The sequence below is a fragment of the Pinus tabuliformis genome, chromosome 5_2 (assembly GCF_031772625.1).
Source record: "Pinus tabuliformis cultivar Carrire ecotype Pingquan chromosome 5_2, CPIR1, whole genome shotgun sequence".
Classification (NCBI taxonomy): domain Eukaryota; kingdom Viridiplantae; phylum Streptophyta; class Pinopsida; order Pinales; family Pinaceae; genus Pinus; species Pinus tabuliformis.
In genome coordinates, this window is record NC_142306.1 from 49,636,192 (window position 1) to 49,642,740 (window position 6,549).

Here is a 6,549-nt window from a genome sequence, read left to right on the forward strand (position 1 = left end):
TAAAAATGATCCCAACTTGTACAAACTTATTCACGATTGTGTGTGTGTACGGTGGGATAAACTTAATGTTCCACTACATTGCTTGGCGTATATCCTTACGCCAAAATACTACTCTACATGTTGGTTAGGCCAACCTGCACCAGGAGGTTGGGTTAGGACCAAACCCCATATAGATGAAGAGGTATCTAAAGGATATTTGAAAACAATAGAAAAGTTGATACCTGACAGGGAGGAATGTGCTAGTGTGCATCTTGAAATAGGCAGATACTTCAGTTGCACTGGTTTGTTTGGTACCTTTCATGCAATGGAAGATAGAGACAGATTTGATGCTCTCACATGGTGGGAATCATATGGCGGCCATGGAATTTTGCCAAAATTGGCAAAAAAGGTTCTCTCACAGGTTGTAAATACTTCTTCTGCAGAGAGGTGTTGGAGCACCTACAACTTCATACATAATGTGAAAAGAAACAGACTCAATGAAAACCGGGCAGAAAGCTTGGTTTATGTGCACTACAACTTGAGGTTGTTGAGTCATTACTGTGATTGGGCTTATGAGGATCCAACATATAAAATTTGGGACAAGCACCCAAAGGATGATAATTTGGAGGATGGCACTATACATCTTGAAGCACTGGAAGAGGAACTTACAAGAGAGGAAGATGAAGCAACAACCATGCCACCTCCACCATCTAGTAGCAGTGCTCGAGTTTCGAGTCTTGTTCCTTTGCTATTGCCGCCTCCATCTACACCCTCACGTGGAGGGCAGGTGCCTTCTAGTTCTGGTCGTCGATCTGTGCAAGAGACTCCTAGAAGACCACCACGACCTGCTCATACATTAGATACTTCTCGTGGCAAGGGCCACATGTAGTAGTAGATATAGATTTACAGTTTACTTATCTTTTCTAGTTTCTATTAGTTTTCATAAATGTTGAGTCTTGACTCTTTCATATCATAATGATATTTTTTGTAAACAATATATGACTGTGACAATTTGAGTTTGAAGTTTGAAGTTGGCAATTATAACTCATTGGTAATGATTTTGAATTATGAATATGATGCTTCATGAAAGTTGTTTCATTTCATTTCATAATTCATTTTATAACATTTCATTTCATGTTAGATATTATTTCTTGTAATGGTTAAACTTAGCTTACAAGTACAACTTTGGTGATCAATGATGATAAATGTTATATATTGAATTTTCAATTTTGAAAGCTTGAAGTTGAAACTTTAAGATTGATGAATCATGATTCACGAGACTTAATATGTTGTAATATGTATGTTACTAACTTGTTAACATGGTTGATGAAGATTATAACTTCTAGATGATTGATATTATATGGTTCAATGATCAATCTATGTTTTTTTATGTTTTTTATATCTAATTCATCATTCTACATGTTTTTGTTGACATATATGAATCAAAATATAAAAAATATATATATTATGTAAAAATCGCTCTGGGATTCGCTCCCAAACCGGGGGCTTTTGAAAATGTCGCTCCCGCTCCCCGCTTTCGCTCCCGCTCCCAAGTAATACTGAGCTGCACCTATCCCCAATGATTGATTCATATATTCATGCCTTTAATTTATCCCATGCATAGTGAAGAAAATAATGCTTACTCCAATCAAAAGTCCATAGTCAACAGATGCAAATACTACACCAAAAAATGCTCCCATGCAGGCAAGAAAGTACAGCTTATCAGTTTTCCAAATGAGATGAGATGTGCTGCCTTGATGTCAATCAAAACAATAACTGCAGCAATAATAATTGAAGCCAAGATTGCATCTGGCCTATATTTGAAAATTGGTGTGATCACTAGTAGTGTCAGAAGAACCACGGTTGACATCACAACATTGGAACCTGTTGACTGACAGCCTGCACTATAATTCACTGCTGAACGTGAGAAAGACCCTGCCAAAGAAAACAAGCATACAATTAAATGACTAAATGGATCACTTCAGATACAAAAATATAATGTTTGAAGGAAGCAGCCATGAATAAAGAATCTAAAGCTACCTGTAGTAACATAGCAAGATGTCAATGAGCCAACGATATTCATAACACCCATTGTTACCATTTCTTTGTTTCCATCCAAATGATAATCATTCAAGGCTGCAAAAGTTCTTCCTATAGCAATGCCTTCCTAAAACAGGTCTCCAGTGTAAAAAGGTAAGCTTTGGTTTTCCATTCAATCATTGTTACTATCACAAGATGTAAGTTATCTCTCCATCCTAACACTTCATACCTTTTAAACGTTAAACTTCTGTTTCACTGAAGTTCAGGAGCATATTTTCATTCTATTTCTCTCAAAGGAAAAACCTAAGACACTTCAAAATTTTCTAAAAGGCATATTTCTTATGCAAGGGATCTTTTGATCATACCGTAAGAGCAATCAAAGCAGCCACAAAACCAATTTTAACACCTTTCGCAAGAAGACTTCCACTGAAAGCAAGTTCATATATGGAAGGATGATTTATTCCCTTTTTTATATGATTTACCTGCATACAGCATGGTTCATTGTCAGAACCATAATATGTAAGGTGTCCACAATTAGGTCTGGTAATAATAAACAATAGATTATAGCCACTTCGAATAGAAGAACGATGTGCTTACAATTTATACACCTTGTTTGTCTGCACGGGTTAAATAGACAATGAGAGTTGCCAATATGACCGTGATTAAAGGAGCCACAGCAGGCACCCAAAAAAGGCCCCTGTATTTCTTGCCCTGTTGTAGTTGATTATAACTAATAAGATTACTTCAAAATTTCTGGGGATCTTTTATTTAATGAACGAATACTGCATACATAGCCAAACTTCAAACTCGAGTGCTAGTCACCCTTAGCAAGAAAGTGAGGCCAAATTTCTCGACATCAAGGTAATGATATATAAGCCTTTTCCTAAAGCATTTCTTCGTTGAGCATATTATGGAGATACCGGACTTACAATATATTTCGCCGCCAGAAGAAAGATCAGAAAGCATAATCCAGTCAAAATAGTTTGCCAATTCCACTGAAAAAACCATAGAATGTTGTAAATTGTAATGGGTTCAAGAATCGAATTTCGTTATTTTTCCAGAGCAATTGTCACAACCTAGCAAAACTGTATCACAAAATAGACTTATTACTTTTGGCTACTATTTAATAAAATATGAAGCAACCCAAAAACACAATGCAAAGAGTTCTAGCCTATAGATGATGACAATTTCACAATAAAAGCCTTCAGGACTGGTAAGTTTACGTACTCGATGATGGACTGCACCCCATACAGAATTCATTACAGAGATTACATCTGTCTTTGTGGTGAAATTTTGTATGCCAAGCAATCCTTTCAGCGGTTGTAGTCCAATTGTATTGGCTGCACCTCCTATGAAGCCAACAATTGAAGCATATGATAGAAAATCAATCAGGAAACCAAACCTGCCGAAAACAATTATCATTAAGTGATAATTTAAGCAGAATAGATAGAATTACTTTGTAAATACATGTATTGCATAATCAAAGAATTACTTTGTAAATATATGTATTGCATAATCAATGAGCATTTGAAACTACCTGCAGATTCCCAGCCCTGTCTGAAAAACACCAGCAAAAAATGTTGATGTGAAGATAAGCCTGTAGTAATCAACAGAGTTAATAGCGTTTATTTCATTCCTGACCAAGGTGCCCAACAAGATGGAAACAACGGCTACTGGCCCAATGGCAATATCCCTGGAGCTTCCCATCACAGCATATATCAATGGTGGTAAAAAGCTCGAATCTTTTTAAAAAAATGGGAAGACTAGTTAAACACTCATCCATCTAGTGGTGTATAGAATACAGTAAGATATATACTCGGTTTCAACCCTTTGTGTTAACTAACAAAATCAGAAGCCTAAAATTTACCTCTCCATAATTCCAAATTGCTATATTATATACCTAAAAGTTAGACTTGCAAATGGGCCTCTAAAAGAGCATAGAAATCAAAACAATTGAATACTGTACAAATGTTCGTAGAGGTGAGTCCATCACCACATCATGTGAAGGGAAAGAGAAAAGCTTACAAAGGCCATATTGAGGATCCATGTCAGCCAATTTTGCATAATCAATATCCTATGAGAAGAAAACAAGCATTCAAAACCATGGTTATAGAATAGCATTCCTTCAAACTGGTAAAGAGGCAACACTAAGTTCAAAGACTGGATCGAGAGCCTAACCAAAAAGTTTTTCCTTTTGCATTGTATTATTAATTTAGTTTATTTTGTGATTCACTGTACCAATTTGGTACTGGCTGCCTCCACTAACATCTATCTAGATTTCAAGGTAAATAATAGTTTTACATGGTCAAACATGCTATATTAAAGCTAAGCTAAGGTGGGAACGAAGACAACAAACCGTCCCCACCACTCTACCTTGCTTGACTGCATTACTACTCTACCTTGCTTGACTGCATTACTCTTTTAGTTACTAATATAATGCAAACTGGTAAGTATACAACTACTAAAAACACATGGAATAGAAAACTACCTGAGGAATGCAGAGGCTGGCAATTGTTAAACCTCCAATCAAACCCCCTTTGAACTTAGTTAACGAGTACGGCCTTCCCGATTCAAGTATGGGAAACATTCCCTCTATGCCTAATCTGATCTATCCTTGAATTGGCGGAAAGGGTCATCGGGGAATAATGTCTCCTTTACTGCAATTTTGAACTCGTTTACCAGCTTCGAACGAGGTGGAGCACCAACTCTGTACACTGGACCGAAATCATCCGCCTTCTGCAGGATGAAGGGGGATTTGCAATGTCAGAATCCTCGTGGTCAGGACCATCCATGTGTTGATCAGTGTCAGATTGAGCATCTACATGGCGAACCATTTGTACTTGTAACGAATATGAGACTTGTTACTCGATTTACTGAATTTCAATTTCAACTCTCGCAGCACACAACATTCCCATGTTTCAAAAATGGGGCAAGACGTTAGGGAAGAAAAGAAGGTTTATATTTTGGTTGCCCAAGTCATTACCAATTTGCCAGTAAGCAAAAAGATTGGATTAAATCATAATACAAATGATTGGCATGGATAAATCAAGAAACACGTAAAAACTAGTCTGCCTTTGCATGTCTAAAGTTGCAAATAACTCTGAAATTTTTTCTCCATTAAAGAGTACATAATAAATGTTGAAAAGCAGACTATGAACTTTTGGGTGTCTGTCAGCAGGCTTTTTGAATTCACAAGGGTGCATATACACTGAATGTAATTCCCATTAGTATGAAACTATTTATTAAAAATTGATATAAAAGTTGGCCACACAGCGCAGGGCAGGAAGACTCCATAACCTCGCTGAGCGAGTGACAGAAAGCTATAAATTAAATAAATTCAAACAAGCTCCCAAAACAGTATAACCCGGCACGCAAATCTTTAAATTGCAGGAAACCTATAACATGCCCCCACATTAGGGGTTCAATGTAACAATCCCAAAACAATTGAAACTCTCTAAAAAAAACAGTATAACTTGGCATGCAAATATTTAAATTTCATGCAGCCTAATTCACGATAATATAAAACAGGTTGTGTCTGCTGAAACCCCGAGGGGGTATTTACATATCACGTCCTCAGAGAATAGATGGGAATAGTGGGATAAGATCTAACAAAGTCAACCTTCAGCTTCTCTGGCCGTCTGCCCAACCTGATACAACGTTCCCTGCCTGCGTTTGTACGAGATCCATGCATTGGGGTGCCCTACTATGAATAGTGTGCGTTGTATTCACGTAGTCAAACATACATATATAAATAAATACTGTGTAATGAATAATATATATATAAATAATGTAAATGATAATAAGCATAAATAATTATTAGTTATTGAGTAATTAGATTGAAGAAGCATGTCTAAATGAAATATGATTTTTCATAAAGGGACACTTACTTGATATATAAGTAATCGTTTTTATTGTATTTGTTCATTCATTCTTATTCTTATTCACCCATTTTAATATATAATATTTGTATCTTCATGGATATCTCGATATTCCAAGTTTTTTGCAGTAATTAATTTGTAAAAGGAACTTTGTTCGTTTCATTTGGTATCAGAGCAGTGGATCCTTTCGCTGCTCCACTGCTGCACAGAGTCGTGTTCTTCGATCCAGGTCTTTGACCGTCAAATTCATCAACATTGTTGTCATTGAAGTGTTTCACTACAAGAATTTGGAGTTTTTCCATTTCACTATCAACCATTTGGCCATTCAAAATAAAAAGATAACAAAATAAAATCAATATATAAAGAAAAATAAAAAAGGTCAATTGGTCTATGAAAAATAAAAGAGTGATATAAATATATATATATATATATATATATATATATATATATATATAAAGTACAAAAAAAGTGACAAAAATAGGGAGCCAGAGGTAGACAGCCACCACAGCTCCCTCCGTCACCCATACCTTGCTGCCCAACCTCATAGATAGCCGCTGCCCTTCATTGACTAGCCGCCTGGACTGTCAAATTTGCCGTCTGCTGCGACATCTTCAACAATCTGCCACCACCGTCGTGCAACACCACACATCGC

The 6,549-nt window shown here is 36.4% G+C and overlaps 1 pseudogene; it reads right to left on the reverse strand.

Moving 5' to 3' along the window:
* Nucleotides 1-1,583: 1,583 nt before the first annotated feature.
* On the reverse strand, nucleotides 1,584-4,853 carry LOC149157525 (high affinity sulfate transporter 1-like; annotated as a pseudogene).
* Nucleotides 4,854-6,549: the final 1,696 nt, after the last annotated feature.